Raw genomic sequence first — 18893 nt, 5'->3', positions numbered from 1 at the left:
TGACTTTTCATACACTCACATTATTATACAACCATCACCACAATCTAATTTTGGAACATTTTTATTATCCCTCCCAAAGAAACTCCAAACCTCATTAACAGTCACCCTTCATTCCCTCATCCCCCCAACCCTGCCCCAGGTAACACCCACTCGACTTTCTGTCTCCATAGCCTTGCCTATTCTGGACATTTCTTGTAAATGAAATCATAAAATATATGGCTTTTTGTGTCTGCTTCTTTCACTTGGAATATTTCTGAGATTCATCCATGTTGTAGCACAAATCAGCACTTCTTTCCTTTTTATGGCCAAAATACCAAATTTAATTCATCCGTTCATCAGTTGATGGACATTTGGATTGTTTCCACTTTTTAGCTATTATGAATAATGCAGCTATGGACAGCATATGAACATTTGTCTACAAGTTTTGTGTGGACATATGTTTCATTTCTCTTGGGTATAAACTAGGGGTGGGATTGTTTGGTTACATGGTAACTCTGTGTCTAACCTCTTGCGGGAGCTACCAAACTGTTTCCCAAAGCGCCTGTACCAGTTTACATTCCCATCAACAATGCCTGAGGGTTCTACTTTCTCCATCATGCTAGTTAATTCTTGCATTTCCTTTAGAGTAAAATGTCTTTTCTCCTTTCTGAGGCCCAGCATTTCCTCACTTTGGCTATACTGGGATTTAACTCTCCTTATAGCCTGGCAGGCACAGAGGAGGTGGGGGGCACTGTCTGGGGTGAGGGGGACCTTCAGCTTCTTCCCACGTGGAGGAACTGCTAGTTCTCCAAACTCAATACTAGTTCTCTCAGGCTCTGGGGCTCAGAGAAGTCTGCAGAGCCACATTTCTCAGGGGCCTCCACCTACATGTTCCTGCCCCATGTTTTGGGTCCCAGGTTTTTCCAGTCTGATCCCTGACTTTAGCATAGGAAGCCTGCCGTGGCTGAGCATCCAAACATCTCTGGAGCTTTGGATTCTAACAATCAGATCATTAACCTGACACTCAGCTCGACCTGCTCTTAAACAGCTACCAAAGAGCCCCTTTGGGTCTCACATGTACTTTTTTTTTTTTTTTTTTTTTTGCGGTGCGCAGGCCTCTCCCGTTGCGGAGCACAGGCTCCGGACGCGCAGGCTCAGCGGCCATGGCTCACGGGCCCAGCTGCTCCGTGGCATGTGGGATCTTCCCGGACCAAGCTCGAACCCGTATCCCCTGCATCGGCAGGCGGACTCTCAACCACTGCGCCACCAGGGAAGCCCTCACATGTACTTTTTAACTGTTTTTTTTTTTAGCTGCCTTTGTTTCTCTTTGTCTCTCTGTAGGGTGTCAATGCCACTTGGTAATAACCAGCCAGTCCCATTATTCTTGGATCCATTGTTCCTCTACATCTTTCAAATTCCCCAAATCAGCACACTGGTGTAGACGTTCCTTTCCACATGGACATTTTCCCAGGTCAGCACCAGTAAATATTTTAATAGTTGGGCTGCCACCTTGTGCCAGGGGCTGTCCATACCCCACATATCACTCAAGATGGGGGTCCTCTGAGGAGGAAGAACAGAGCTGGAGGAATAATGTTCACTGACTTCAGACTGTACTGCAAAGCTACAGGATTCAAAACAGTATGGTACTGGCACAAAAACAGACACATAGATCAATGGAAAAGGATGGAAAGGATAGAAAGCCCAGAAGTAAATCCACACATGTATGGTCAATTAATCTACAACAAAGGAGGCAGGAATATACAATGAGAAAAGACAGTCTCTTCAATAAGGAGTGCTGGGAAAACTGGACAGTTACATGTAAAAGAATGAAATTAGAACATTCTCTAATACCACATACAAAAATAAACTCAAAATGGATTAAGATCTAAATGTAAGACTGCAAACCATAAAACCCCTAGAAGAAAACATAGGCAGAACACTCTTTGACATAAATCACAGCAGTGTTTTGGGGGGGAATCGGTCTCCTAAAGCAAAGGAAGTAAAAGCAAAAATAAACAAATGGGACCTAATTAGGCTTGAAAGTATTTGCACAGCAAAGGAAACCATCAACAAAAGGAAAAGACAACTTACTGAATGGGAGAAAATATCTTCTAATGATATGACCAATAAGGGGTTAATATCCAAAATATATAAACAGCTCAAGCAACTCAACAACAAAAAAAACAAGCAACCCAATTAAAAAATGGGCAGAAGACCTGAACAGACACTTTTCCAAAGAAGACAAGCAGATAGCCAACAGGCACATGAAAAGATTCTCAACATCATTAATCATCAGAGAAATGCAAATTAAAACCACAAAAAGGGGCTTCCCTGGTGGCGCAGTGGTTGAGAGTCCGCCTGCCGATGCAGGGGACACAGGTTCGTGCCCCGGTCCGGGAGGATCCCACATGCTGCGGAGCGGCTGGGCCCGTGAGCCATGGCTGCGGAGCCTGCGCGTCCGGAGCCTGTGCTCCGCAACGGGAAAGGCCACAACAGTGAGAGGCCCGCATACAGCAACAAACAAACAAACAAACAAAAAACCACAAAATGATATCACCACACACCTGTTAGAATGGCTATCATCAAAAAGAACACAAATAGTAATGTTGGTGAGGATATGGAGAAAATGGCACCCTCATACACAGCTGGTGGGAATGTGAATTGGTGCAACCATTGTGGAAAATAGTATGGAGGGTTCTCAAAAAACTAAAAATAGAATTATGATATGACCCAGCAATTCCACTCCTGGGTATACATCTGGAAAAACAATGAAAATACTAATTCGGAAACATACATGCACCCCAATGTTCATAGCAGCATTATTTACAGTAGCCGAGATACAGAAGCAACTTAAGTGTCCATCAATAGTGGATAAAGAAGATATATATATATATATATATATATATACACACACACACACACATATATATATATATATGCACACATACATGTAATGGAATACTACTCAGTGATAGAAAAGAATGAAATTTTGCCATGTGCAACAACATGGATGTACTTGGGGAATATTATACTAAGTGAAATAAGTCAGAGACAAATACTGTATGATATCACTTATATGTGGAATCTAAAAACAAAAACAAACTAGTGAATATAACTAAAAGGAAACAGACTCACAGATATAGAGAACAAAGTAGTGGTTACCAGTGGTGAGAGGGAAGGAGGAAGGGCAAACTACCATGTATAAAATAAAGAAGATACAAGGATATATTGTACAACACAGGGAAAACAGCCACTATTTTATAATAACTATAAATGGAGTATAACCTTTAAAAATTGTGAATCACTATGTTGTACACCTGTAATATAATATTGTACATCAATTCTATCTCATTGAAAAAAGATGGGCATCCTCATTGCCAGCCAGGCAGTGGATGACCCAGTCCTCAAATCTCGTCTTATCACCTGCTTTCTCAGACCGCTTCTAGTACCAACTCTGTCAGTGTGGTTCATGTCAAAAACAGATGCCTCCAAAACCAGAAATATAGATCAGTGGAAGAGGATAGAAAGCCCAGAGATAAACCCATGCACCTATGGTCACCCAATCTATGACAAAGGAGGCAAGGATAAACAATGGGGAAAAGACAGTCTCTTCAATAAGTGGTGCTGGGAAAACTGGACAGCTACATGTAGAAGAATGAAATTAGAAACCCTCCCAAAGCATACACAAAAAATAAACTCAAAATGGATTAAAGACCTAAATGTAAAGCCGGACACTATAAAACTCTTAAAGGAAAACATAGGGACACTCTTAAAGGAAAACACTCTGGGACATAAATCGCAGCAAGATCTTTTTTGACCCACCTCCTAGAGTAATGAAAATAAAAGCAAAAATAAACAAATGGGACCTAATGAAACTTCAAAGCTTTTGCACAGCAAAGGAAACCATAAACAAGACCAAAAGACAACCCTCAGAATGGGAGAAGATATTTGCAAATGAAGCAACTGACAAGGGATTAATCTCCAAAATATACAAACAGCTCATGCAGCTCAATATCAACAAAACAAACAATCCAACCAAATTATTACAGAGTTATTAGAGAAATGCAAGTCAAAAGTACAATGAGGTATCACCTCACACCAGTCAGAATGGCCATCATCAAAAAAATCCACAAACAGTAAATGCTGGAGAGGGTGTGGAGAAAAATATGGAACCCTCTTACTCTGCTGGTGGGAATGTAAATTAATACAGCCACTATGGAGAACAGTATGGAGGTTCCCTAAAAAACTAAAAATAGACCTACCATATGAACCAGCAATCCCACTCCTGGGCATATACCTGGAGAAAACCATAATTCAAAAGATACATGTGCCCCAATATTCACTGCAGCACTATTTACAATAGCCAGGATCTGGAAGCAACCTAAATGTCCCTCAATGGAAGAATGGATACAGAAGATGTGGTACATATATTCAATGGAATATTACTCAGCCATAAAAAGGAACAAAATTGTGCCATTTGCAGAGACGTGGATAGAGCCAGAGACTGTCATACAGAGTGAAGTAAGTCAGAAAGAGAAAAACAAATACTGCATAATATCACTTATATGTGGAATCTAGAAAAACAATACAGATGATCTTATTTGCAAAGCAGAAATAGAGACACAGCTGTAGAGAACAGATGTATGCAGACCAGGTGGGGAAAGGGGGGTGGGAAGAATTGGGAGATTGATTTGACATATATACACTACTGTGTATAAAATAGATAACTAATGAGAACCTACTGTATAGCACAGGGAACACTATTTGGTGCTCTGTGGTGACCTAAATGGAAAGGAAATCCAAAAAAGAGGGGATATATGTATACGTATAGCCGATTCACTTTGCTGTACAGCAGAAACCAACACAACGTTGTAAAACAACTATAGTCCAACAGAAATTAACTTAAAAAGAAACAGATGTCAAGATGTAATCAGAAATGCAAGAGATTTATTGTTGGTAACACCTGTGAAAACTAAAGGGACAAGGGAATACAAAGGAACGGGCATTGAAAGCCTCCAGACGGTAATACAGATTTGAAACCTGTGAAAGGAAGGAGGCAGGAAGGTGCATTGAGCAGGAAAAGCCTCTCTGTCTAGTGCATTTGAATTGGTGGACTGAGTAAAGCAGAACGCCCTCTCCAGGGTGGGTGGGCATCAATGTTAGGATTGAGAAGAGAAGCTAGGACGGTGATTTTTTATGTTATTCCTTCCTTTTTCTTCCCAAAGGCCCATAAAGCATCTTTTACTTGCCCTGAACTTCTTTAGGTGCACTCTAACTTCTTCCCATCTTTCTCTCCAATCACCACTGTTCAGGAACATCGGGAATATGAATGGATGGTAAGTTTGGAGAAAGGAAAATGGTAGGCTGTACTGGAATTGTCACTGAGCTTGCCATGCCTGCCTCCAGCATTGCTAAGAGAAAAATTGTCCCTCCCAGCACGGGTACAAAGGAGTACAGCTAGCGGCTTGGTTTACAAGAGCCGGCATTTATAAACTGTCTGAATCAGCAGCATCAGTAGCATTGGGGAACTTGTTAAAAATGCAAATCCTTGGGCCCCACCCCAAGACCTCCTGAGTCTGAGGGTGGGCCCACCAAGCATTGCTTTAAGTGGTTCTGATGCACAAGCCGGTTTTGCCTGAACTTCCAGTTACAGTTGATTGGACCAGGGATGGCAATGTGACTCAAGCACAGCTAAACCATAGGCTTCTGTGGGGCTGCGGTGGGCTGTGGGGAAAGAGAGAGGAGCTGGGGACACCAGGTTTCCTCTCTGTGACAGTTGAACGGGAAGCAGTGATACCCTGAGTGTCAGCAGCCGTCAAAGCTGGACAAGGGCTGTGCCACAGTGGTGAGGCCACGAAGTGTCCTGAGAAGGCTGGTGTCCATGACCTCAACACTAGTACACAACATCATTCGGCTCTGAAGGTGGGAGAGAAGCAAGATGAAACTATTTGAACAAGAGGAAAAGAAAAAAGCAAACAAAATGAAAATTTCTCTCGGTATAAATTTTTCTCATTGACTGCAGCACAAACTAGCAAAACTAAAAAGGCTCAGTTAGGGAATTCCCTGGCGGTCCAGTGGTTAGGACTTGGTGCTTCCACTGCCGGGGCTCAGGTTCAGTCCCTGGTTGGGAAGCTAAGATCCCTGCAAGCTGCTCCACGTGGCCACACACACACACACACACACACACACACACACACACACACAAAATTAAAAAGCAGCAGTTAGCAGACTTTCCAAACCAGTGATTTCAGCACACAATGATGCTAAAGAATGCCTAATGAAAGAACCCCGTGGCAAAATGTTTCTGCCTCTTTGGACTTCTCATTTTTACTCTCTAAATATACAGAGGAATGTGTCCTATTTTTAAAAAATACTCTGGAATGCTCATTTTAGATATTACATAAGTTGATAATTATAATAATCATAAGAACTAATAATTCTTGAGCTATTCCTAGGTACCAAGCAATGTTCTAAGTATTTCACATGTTTTAAATTATTTAATGTCAGTTCCACAAGGGCAAGAATCTTCATCTGTTTTCTTCTCTGTTGTATCTTCGGTGCCTGGAATTGTGCTCAGCACCTAGTGGATACACAATAAATACTTGTTGGATGAATTAAAGTGGATCATCACATAACCACTGGATGGAGGTGCTGTTATATCCATCTGGCTGACCCTCTTGGCTGTAAAGATGGAAAATCAAATGAAATGATGGAGAAGAATGATTCCCAAATTTTTCAACAAGAAGTCAATCGGAAAATGGAAATAAATAAATATATAAATATATATATATTATAAACATACATTTATATTTCAGATGCTCCTACAATAGAAGTTTTAGTTTTAATATCCACTTATTTGGAAAACGAAACGTCAAGATGCCGCTCTGAAGGCAGTACATTAGCAAAGGAAACTGTGTATTACATCACATCAGTTCCTGTATATGTTTGAAAGGTTTAGAAATACATTAACTTTTTGGGCTTCAGGCAATGCTTAACATTTGAATGAACTCCCAATACTTGTAATCACTGGTTCCCCAGGGGTCTGTGGCCCAAAGACTGAAGATCACTGAGGAAGTAATGTCTCTCTGGGAAGATGTGCCTCATGTAATAGAGAGGTCCTGGCATCAGACTCAAAGATTAGCTTTGGGTCCCAGCATTTATTTAGGAAACTTTAGGTTTAGTACTTAAGCTTCTACGCGGCTGAGTCTCCTACCATGCCTACTTCATAATCATATTTTATTGAGACCAAATATATAGGTATAAGAAAGGAAATAAACACTAGCTGATTTTACTATGGTATCACTTTGATTCTGCAACACATTTCCATATCTCATTGTATTGTTTCTGAATTCTGGTTGTATCTTGTGAGCTAGGGATACATATGGTATGGTAGTGCTTCCTTTTCCCTCAAAAAGCTTTTTTTTCAAAGCAGGGTATATATTTCAGTAAATGGTCTTGGAATCAAGGAAACTTGGCTTTGTATGGTCCTCTAAATAACAAATAATATATGAATTCATTTTCTCTTCTTGTTCCTATCTCTTGGAATTTGCAATTATAGTCTCCGAAAAAGAATGCTATGCTCTGTGCTACAAGAGAAGACTCTGGCAGGCAGAATAATGGCTCCAGAGACGTCCACGTCCTAATTTCAGAATCTATAAATACATTACCTTATGCGGCAAAAGGGATTTTGCAGATGTGATTAAGTTAAGGTCCTTGAGATGGGGAGATTGCCCTGCTCAATCTAATTACGTAGGTGAACAGAACACCTCTTGGCTGTGGTCAGAGGGAGATGTGACTATTGAAGAATGGTCAGAGAGATGCAACTTTATTGATGTTGTAGATGGAGAAAGGGTCCACAAGCCAAGGAATGTGGGCAGCCTCTGGAAGATTGAAGAGGCAAGGAAACAGATTCTCCTCTAGAGTCCCCAGAAAGGAAGGAATGTACCTTGGTTTTGGCTCAATGAGGCCCATGTTGGTCTTCTGACCTATAGAACCATAAGATAATAAATCTGTGTTTGTTAAGTCATTAACTTTCTGATCATTTTTTATGGCAGCAATAGGAAACTAATAAATACATCTTTCAGTTCCAGCATTATCACTAGAGGCAGGCTGGGATTCACAGCAGAATGTCAGCAGATGTACAGAGCATCCTTTGCAGTGTCAGACAATGTGCTTTGGCTGGGGGCACAGCTGGACCATGGTGAGTCTAAGCACCAGAGGGGTACTCTGCACCTCAACCTCAGCACTCACTGTTCTCCCTTGTCTCTGGAAAAGTATGAGAGTGGTCTTGCATGGGGTCAGGGAGGAATTGGAGGGTGATGATAACCACTTAGGGTTCAGGCACAGACAGAGCTCATATGCTAGCTGTTCAGGGGAATTCAGAGAAAGGCCAACCACCCAACCCCTGGAGATCTGTGGGCCTTTGGAACCAGGGGAAGTCTTGGACCTCCCTGTGAGAGACAGGAAGCCACAGGTCCCAGCCAGTCCCTGGCCAGGCAAAGTTCCTGGAGTCATTTCCCAAAAGACTTCCCAGTTCCCTCCTTACAGGTGTGATGCCTTTGTGCCCATAAAGCATAGCATGCTGCAGCTGTTTCTCTAATTTCATCATCCATCAGAATCATTCAAAGAGCTGATTAAAACACAGATTGCTGGGCCCCACTCCCTGAATTTGTTTCAGCAGATCTGGGATGCAGTGTGAGAATTTGCATTTCTAACAATTTCCTAGGTACTGCTCTTGCATGCTGGTCTGACGACCACAGTTTGAGAAGCATGGATAGAATGAATAAGAGCTTAGGACTCAGAGAGCCCTTGCTGCTTACAAGTTGAATGATCTTGGGCAACTTACTTAAATTTTGGAATTCATCTATCAAATAGGGTTAATAAAATCTACCCTTTAGGACTGCGATGAGGATTAAATGGAATGACCTATGTAAAGCACTTAACACATAGTAAGATCTCAATAAATGGTCTCTAATATAATGTGTTTATCATCATCATCATTATTATTAATGACAACTTACTAAGTGTAACATACAAGACACCACAGGCACATCCATAGATAAGCCAATGAGAGACAATAAATGTCATCTCACAAACTGTCTTCCTACGATTGTCAAAACTTTCTCAAAGTCTCCCACCCACAGATTATCATTTAACTTTGTAACTCAAGAGGACTCAGAGGAAAGAGTCTGAATAAAATGCTTCACCCACAAAACAGAATGGAGAGGAAGCAGAAAGTTTTAAAATATTTTGAGAAAATCTGTCTAACAATAGAAAGAGGAAGCTCATTTGGGTGTGATTCAATGGCTATAGAAATGAATAAAAGTAAACTGGGCCAGGAGCAAATTAATTTGAAAATAATTGCAGAAAAGAAAAAGGAACTGTGCCATGCTTGCTCCTCTGGGAAATCTGACAAAAAAAAGTAAGGATTTTGGTTTTTTTCCCCCCTCCCATTTCTAGGATAATTGGTATTACTGTCATGTGAAAAAAAATAAGTCAGCCACGGAATGACTCCACTGTTGCTCCTCTTTCAGGAATTTTTGCTCTGGGTCACAGCAACAGAAGAACAGGTTAGGTCACTGGGAACCCAGGACATTCTTGTGATTTCACCACGGAAAAGTGTCTCTTTCCTGTTGGAACTTGGCTCTATTGATGGATCAGCCAAAAGCTCAGTGGAATAAAACCTAACTAAAAGAAATGGATTTCATTTATATAATGTATATAATAAAATTTACAGAAATAAAAATTGATATAATAAAAAGTAAATAGCATTAGGATTTTAATCTTGACTTCGGTTTAAAAACTAAAAATAAAGAGCTGGTTAAGAGACTACGTAGAAAAGTTTGCTACTTTAATTTAGTAGTTTCAATCCCAAAGATCTGAGAGTCAGTGGACTTACCTCCTGCCTAGGGTCAGGAAGCCTGGTTTCTCAACCCCACATAGCCTTTGTGTGTCTCTGTGAACTGGAAGAACCACTGAATCTTTAGATGTCTGTTCCTTCATCAGCAAAAGAAAGGACTGAGTAAATAACTCCTTTATAAAATTTCCACTTGGGAATTCCCTGGTGGTCCAGTGGTTAGGATTCCATGCTCTCACTGCTGAGGGCCTGGGTTCAATCCTTGGTTGGGGAACTAAGGTCCCGCAAGCCGTGTGGCATGGCCCCCCCACCAAAAATATTTCCGCTTTCAAGTATCCTTTTATACAAACTACTTTTCAGCTAAAGGACTTCACTGTGTAAACAGCTTTGCGTAACCAGCTATTTGATTAAATGCCTTTGCATGCAAGGAGTAAAGTTGCATTAATAGTAATAATAATAACAATAAAGACTGTAGTGTTAGCTAATAGTCTCTCATTTTTTGAGTATTTACTACGTGCTGAGCACTTAGATGCATTGTCTCATTTCATTCCTTTAACAAGGCAGTGAGGGAAGTTCTATGATGATACCAATTTGGCTGATGAGGAGATTGAGGCTCAGAGAGTTTAGGTAAATTACTTACCTGAAAAGGGGCCAATGTAGGTCTTGCCCAAAGTCATGGGGCTGGTAAGTGGAATGCTGAGATTGGAAAGTGGGACTTGGACTTCTGCAATGTGATGGCAGTATCTCTACTATTTAGTACTCGGTTACACTGCCTCACACAGTGGTGGTGGCACACTGCATGGCTATGAATGGCTTGGAATTAGACAAGGAAATTACCAGGACTTCAGACTGTTCTAGGTATTGGCCAAACTCAACTTTACTCCCAGCATCTCACCTTCTGGTGGGCATCTCCTCTGTGTTCCTCTCTGTTCCCTCACAGTTATTTCTGCTCCCTCATCACTTTGATTTGCACAGGGCTTGTCCAGCCCCTGTGACCTTGAAAATTTAGGCCTCACAGTCAGTTACTCTAGTCTCTCTGTTTCTTTATTTAAATCTAAAGAACATCAATTTCAGTAAAGTTGCAGGATACGAAATCAATATATAGAAATCTGTTGCATTTCTATACACTAACAGTGAACTGTCAGAGAAATTAATAAAACAATCACATTTCCAATAGTATCAAAAAGAATAAAATAATGAGGAATAAATCCATCTAAGGAGGTAGAAGACCTGTACTTGGAAAACTATAAGACATTGATGAAGGACATTGAAGACAACACAAACAGAGGAAAGGTATATTAGGCTCATGTATTGGAAGAATTAACATTATTAAAATGACCATACTCTCCAAGGCAATCTACAGATTCAGTGTACTCTCTATCAAAATAAAGAAGAATAAAGCTGGAGGTATCATGCTCCCTCATTTCAAACTACACTGCAAAGCTACAGTAATCAAAACAGTAAGGTACTGACACAAAAACAGGCACATAGATTAATGGAATAGAAATGAACCTACACTTATATGGGCAATTAATCCACAACAAAGGAAGGAAGAATATACAATGGGGAAAAGACGGCCCCTTCGATAAATGGTGTTGGGGAAATTTGACTGCTCCATGCAAAAGAATGAAACTGAACTAGTCTCTCACACAGTTATAAAAATAAGCTCAAAATGGATTAAAGACTTAAATGTAAGACCTGAAACCATAAAACTTCTAGAAGAAAACCTAGGCAGTACACTCTCTGACATAAGTCTTAGTAATATTTTTTTCTAGATATGTCTCCTCAGATAAGGGAAACTAAAGCAAATCTCAACAAATGGGACTACATCGAACTAACAACATTTTGCTCAGTGAAGGAAATAATCAATAAAATGAAAAGGCAGCCTACTGAATGGGAGAAGATATTTGCAAATTATATATCTGATAAGGAGTTAATATCCAAAAATACAAAGAATTCATACAAATCAACATCAAAAAATGAAACAAAGTGATTTTAAAAAAAGGGTAGAGAATCTAAAAAGACATTTTTCCAAAGAAGACATAGAGATGACCAACAGACACAAAATGATGCTCAGGAATGCCAATCATCAGGGAAATGCAAATCAAAAAAAAAACCAATGAGATGTCACCTCACACCTGCCAGAATGGCTGTAATAAAAAAGACAACAAATAACAAGCGTTGGCGAGGATGTGGAGAAAAGGGAACTCTCGTGCACTGTTGGTGGGAATGGAACTGGTGTGGCTACTATGGAAAACAGTATGGAAGTTCCTCAAAAAATAAAAAATAGAACTACACTACAATCCAGCAATTCCACTTCGGGTATTTTTCCGAAGAAAACGAAAACACAAATTCAAAAATATACATGCACCCTTATGTTCATTGCAGCATTATTTACAACAGCCAAGATATGGAAGCAACCTAAGTGTCCGACAACACATGAATGGATAAAGAAAGTGGCAAATACAGTGGAATATTATTCAGCCATAAAAAATGAATTCTTGCCTTTTGCAGCAACATGGAGGGACCTGCAGTTATTTTTATAACTGTGTGAGAGACTAGTTCAGTTTCTTTCTTTTGATTGGAGTGGTCCAATTTTCCCAATACCATTTATTGAAGGGGCCATCTTTTCCCCCTTGTATATTATTATGCTAAGTGAAATGTCAGAGAAAGACAAATACTGTATGATTTCACTTATATGTGTAATCTAAAAAATCAAAAGAAATGAACAAACAAAACAAAACAGAAAGAGTCATAGATACAGAGAATAAACAGGTGGTTGACAGAGGCGAGAGGTTAGGTCAGGGAGAGAAATTAGTGAGGGAGGTTAAGAGGTACAAACTTCCAGCTGCAAAATAAATGAGTCACAGGTACAAAATGTATAGTGCGGGGAGTATAGTCAATAATCGTCTAGTAGCTTTGTATGGTGACAGATCATAAGTAGACTTATTGTGGTGATCATTTTGAAATACATTCCATATATAGAAATATGGAATCACTATACTGTGTACCAGGAACTAACACAGTGCTGTAGGTCAATTATCCTCCAAAAACAGACTAAGTAATTCAGTAACTAACTAACTAACTCAGAAGAAAAACGATCAAATGTGTAGTTACCAGAGGGGAGTGGAGAGGGAATTGGATGAAGGCAGTCAAAAAGCACACACTTCCAGTTATAAGATAAATAACTATTGTGCTAGGGATGTAATGTACAACATGATAAATATAATTAATACTCCTGTATGTTATGTATGAAAGTTGTTATGAGAGTGAATTCTAAGAGTTGACATCACAAGGAAAAAATTTTTTTTCTCTTTCTTTAATTTTGTATCTATATGTGATGATGGATGTTCACTAAACATTGTGGTAATCATTTCATGATGTGTGTAAAAGTCATTGTGCTGTTCACTTTAAACTTATACAGTGCTGTAAGTCAATTATATCTCAGTAAAACTGGAAGAAGAAAATAGAACTAAGCTAAACATAAAAATAAGTCAGTTAATTAATTAAAGAGCAGCCATTGGCTCAGGTCACCTTTTCACATGCAGCTGTACTGCTGGCTATGGTCCTGTGGTGTCCCCTAAATGGTTCAAAACACAGCAGCAAGGGCAGTGGATCAGCCAATGTCCTATAATAACGACTGATACTACCACTTACGTGCTTGCTATATTTGAGGCTTTTCCCTAGAATTATCTCCTTTAATCATTATAACAACAACCCCATGAGGGAGACACTATATTGGCCCCTTTTCAGATAAGTAATTTACCTAAGTTAGTAAGTGGCAGGGTCCCAGGTTTCAAACCCAGCATTTTTCTCTTGTAATACCCTTATTGAGAAATCATTCATCTACTATACAATAGACCCTTTTAAAGTGTACAGTTCCGTGGCTTTTCGCATAACCACAGCGGCATATAATCACATTCAATTTTGGCACATTTTCACCACCTCAGTAAGAAATTCCATACCCTTCAGCAGTCCCCTCCATTTCGTCCCAGCACCCCCATTCCCTGCCAGGCCTCGGAAAACAATGATCTACATAGTCTCTATAGATTTGTCCATTGTGGATGTTTTATATAAATAGAATCATATAATACGCAGCCTTTTGTGATTTAGCGTAATGTTTTCAAGGTTCATCTGTCTTATAGCATGTGCCAGTAATTCATTAATTTTTATGGCTGAATAATACTCCATTGTATAGATAGTCTGTGTTCTGTTTATCATTTTATCAGTTGAGGGATGTTTGGGTTGTTTCCACTTTTGCCAATTATGAATAATGCTGCTATGGACATTTGTGCCCAAGTTTTTGTATGGATGTATGTCTTCCTTTTCCTTGGGTAGACAGATAACTAGGAGTGGAAAAATCTAGGCATTTTGACTCGACTCTACTTGCAGGCATGGTTGACTTACCCAGGATACAGATAACTTACTAGTTAGTACTGGCTGTATTTTAATTTAATAGAAAATTTTAAATGAATACACTTTTCTTAATACATGTAAATGAATATTAGATAACCAGGGCTACCTAGTTTGTTTACGATACTTTAGGGATCTCCAGTACCGCTTTAACTGATCCTTAGAGACCCAGATATCACATGCATATACATAATATTAAGAAATATATTGACTTCATATGTTTATATAATAAATAGATACCAAGTATCCATCATCTGCCAGGCACTGTGGAGGGACTGGGGAACCCATGGAATCAGAAAACATAGCATTGGCAAATACTCTGAAAACAATCCAAGTGTTCAAAATTCTACCCAAATCTGCCAGCTGTCTTTGCTGTTGTGTGCTTTATGGATGCCAACATTTGCCAGTGACGTGTCTCTAGCAGGGAGTTCCATCCTATGTACAAAAAGTTTCCTAAACTTCCCAAACAGGCTTCTTCTTCTCTATGGGGGAATGATAGAAATGTATGACCTCTTCCCCCCTCCAAAATAGACTTTTAGGGCAAATTCCACTGTTTCCTCATTTCTTCAAGATGTTTCTGCTTTTACTACATTTTAAATGAGATAGTGACAAAAAAATAAGATTATAATTTAATGGCTGCAATTAATCAAAATTTAATTACTTGCTGATTAAGAATTATTCCATGAAATACATGACAGTGTTTTTCCTCTTTTGCTTTGAATGTGGATTGACATGTCACCAAGTGCCACTCTATTGCTTCAAAACATGGTTCCAAAATAGGTTAGCATTATAAGAAGTCTTTTTTTTTTGTCCTTTTCTTTTTTAATATTGGTGCCTCTTCCCTTGTGATAATGTTCTGAAAATAAGTTAAGTGGAAGAGAAATAAAGGCTATTAATCGGAGAACGTAATTTCTTTTCTTTTTTAAAAAAAGATTTATTTATTTTTGGCTGCATTGGGTCTTCGTTGCTGTGCGTGGAATTTCTCTAGTTGCAGAGAGAGGGGGCTACTCTTCCTTGCGGTGTGTGGGCTTCTCATAGCGGTGGCCTGTTTTGCTGCATAGCATGGGCTCCAGAGCGCAGGCTCAGTAGTTGTGACACATGGGCTCAGTAGTTGCGGCTCACGGGCTCTAGATCACAGGCTCAGTAGTTGTGGTGCACAGGCTTAGTTGCTCTGCGGCATGTGGGATCTTCCTGGACCAGGGCTTGAACCTGAGTCCCCTGCCTTGGCAGGCGGATTCTTAACCACTGCACAACCAGGGAAGCCCTGAGAACCTAATTTCTAACACTGATTTGGGGTCAGAATGTACACTTCTTTTTTTTAAAGTAAGGGCAACAGACATAATACAAAGATCTATCTAATAACAGCTTTTCACCCTACTTCTCAAGCCAAGTGTACTTTTCCAAAACCACATGAACTGAAATAGTTTGCTTTTTCTGAAGGTCAAATGATCATTCAATTATGCACAAGTTAAAAATAATTAGTAAATTCTTACTGGAATCATTTTTTGGAAGGACCAGCTCTGTTTACTTGTTACTACATGGAATTATTTTCAATGAGCCTTACTACATGTTTTTTTCATTCAGGTAGAAAACAGTATATTCAAAAACTCAGAAAGAAAGGCCTTGCTTTTCCTATGAATGGGATTCTTTTGAAACAATCTTTCTCTTCCAAATATCTTTATTTTTGATAATGAGAGTACAATCTACTTGTTTAATTTTTTTTCTAGTGAACACTTATGTGCATAGAATCGCTCATTTGCATCAAGGATTGCCAACTTCATCTACTTCTCGAGGCATCTCAGGTGCTGAGTGAGACTTTGCCTTTAAAATAGATGTACTTTCTGCTTCCTCCTCCTACCCCTGAGAGGTAGCACAGTTATAAGTGTAATTAAAAGGGCTTGTTTGAGGGAGAGTTGAGTAGAGAAACTACTCACAAGAAGCTATTCCTCTCCTTCGCTTGCTATATTATATTCAATATAAGTGTTTCCATGACAAAGAATCATCTTGATAATGTGTACCTTTAATGGAGAAATATTCCCTTCTTTAACTACTTCATCACCCTAGATGGTGGTGAAGTAATTAAAGAAGGCCGGAGCACCTGGACAACATCTAGGCGATTTCCTAGGTCACAGCTGCTAGGTCTGCAAAATATTACTGGAAAGAAGGACAATGAAGGAAACGGGATGAGAGACCATCTAAGAGCTACAACTTAACCATTAAAAAGCAGCCAGTCTTCCTATTTGTTACCCTCTAAACACCACATTTGAAAGTCTGAAATTCCTTTGGAAGGAAAGTAATGATACAGAAAAAGCAGACAGCAAAACACTTTGCATTCTACTCAGTCCTTTCCACGCTTACCGGTTCCCAGCTAAGCACGTGGTAGAGTATGTAGGTACCCATTAAATATAAGTTTAATACTGACGGCCAGGTACTTAAGTAGCCAATAAAGTGTTCCTATATAAATCCCTGTACTCTACTCCCCACCTCTCCAACCCCACTTCCCTGGGCTGACCCCACCTCACTGATCTGTTTCGTGAAGGATTAAACTCAAACTCTCCATCTGGGTTGAACTCGATGCAGATTACCCATGTCCTAAAACTACAATTAGAGGGAAATACTACTTTAATCTGGGAACAAAATTAAGTGGGAACAAAAGGAAGCAGTTAACTCTCTTGAGTCTGGATACACTGACATAACACGGGAAGTGAAAAAGCTGCAGGTCCTGCTTGATTGGTAACTGAATTAAGTAGATTTCAGTACTTGCTTTAGTGACCAGGTCTATTGATCATTAAATAACTTTCCCAGGAGAAGGGAAAAATGAAGTCTGTAAAAATTCTCAAGTTTTCCATTTCCCTTTTCTCAGGCGTCATTTGCTTTGCTTTTCTGGTTGCCTTGAAAAGACCTTAAGTAATTGCAATGAATTACTCATAACTTGGACACCTTTGACACAAATATGCCTAGTTACAGGAACTAGCTTGTTTTACATTTTACCGAAAAACTTAAATGGAAATTTTAAAATAATTTATTGCACTTAACTATCACCTTCAAAGGTATGAAATAATTCTCCAGTGTAACTGTGAAATGATCACAAAAATGGCCATAGAAATATCTATAGATGTGGCAAGATTTTAGATCGTTTTTGGAGGACGTAGACAAGTACAAATACATAAACAATTTTTTCAGATTAAATACATATGCATTTTTTAAGAGTGAGTTTCAGACACCAGGAGATTCCACTTCTTAATACTTTTTTAGGGCAGGGATCCCCAACCCCCCCGCTGCGGCTGGTTCCTGTCCACGGGCCTGTTAGGCACCACCGAGCCGCACAGCAGGAGGTGAACGGTGGGCGAGGAAAGCTTCATCTGCCACTCCCCATCCCCCCATCCCTCGCATTACAGCCTGACCCATCGCCTCCCCAACACCATGGAAAAATTCTTCCACGAAACCAGTCCCTGGTGCCAAAACCATCGAGGACAGCTGCTTTAGGGTATGCCTCCTAAGGGCAAGGGCACTCTCCTACATAACCACAATACCATTATTGCACCCAAGAAAATGAATAATTCCATAATATTCTTTCATATACAATCTAGATTCAAATTTTTCCAATTGCTGAAAAATGTCTTCCATAGATATATTTTCTTATTTCTTCCAATTCAGGATCCAATCACTGGTCACATGTTGCATTTAGTTGTAATGTTTGTTTTAGTCCTTTAAAACTAGCTTGTCCTCCTGCCATTTAGTTTTTCCATGACACGGATTTCTTTGAAGCATCCAGACCAGTGGTCTCGTGGAATGCCCCATATTCTGGGTTTGTCTGACTGTATGCTGAAACATTTTGGGCAAGATCGTTTCACATGTGTTATTGTGGGTTTCTTACAGAATCATATCAGGATGTAAATAGTTTCTGCTTGTTCCAATATTCTTGATGGTAAATTTGACTACTCGGTTAATGTGGGTGATTGCCATATTTCTTCACCGTAAAGGTCCACTTTCCACTTCGTAATTAGTGAGTAGTGTGGGAGGTGATTTTTAAGGACCATGTGAATATCTTTCTTCCCATCAACATTTCGCCCAGGAGGTTTGGCATTAATTGATATCTGCCTAAACACATGTTTACAGCAGAAGCTGCAAAACGGTGATTTTCTAATTTTATTATTCCTTCTACATGTATTAGCTGAAATCTTCTGTAAGGAAAAGCTTTCTGTTTTTCTTTTGACAGATTGCCTTTCATTTCAAACACTGGGGTAAGATAATGAGGACTTTCCCAAGATTTCTTCAAGTCCCTAGGTCTAGCTTGGCTACCAGAGTAGTTGAGGATGATAGTCCTACAGATGGGAGGCAGGAGATGGGGGAAATGTCTGAGATGATAATAAAGCCCTGGTTCTGCATGTGTCACAAGAAGATAATGGGTAAGAAAGCAATAGTGCTCTTGATTTGCTTACGTGGTTCTTGATAACGTTGGCAGCGATAATCAGAGATGGTATAGCTGTCACTTTCATATAGTTTAAAGTGGTAGTGAGAGCTTAATTTTTGCATTCTTCTGTGGCTATTATGCTGCCTCCCTGACTTTATATCATTGACAATTTGCCCAGATTCCCTCCACATGCAAGGTTACTGACCAGGATTCTCTTTTAAATTCCAGAGA

Source organism: Phocoena phocoena, chromosome 10 (genome assembly GCF_963924675.1).
Source record: "Phocoena phocoena chromosome 10, mPhoPho1.1, whole genome shotgun sequence".
Classification (NCBI taxonomy): Eukaryota; Metazoa; Chordata; class Mammalia; order Artiodactyla; family Phocoenidae; genus Phocoena; species Phocoena phocoena.
The sequence above is the reverse complement of the archived record's forward strand: the minus strand, read 5'-3'. Positions refer to the sequence as shown.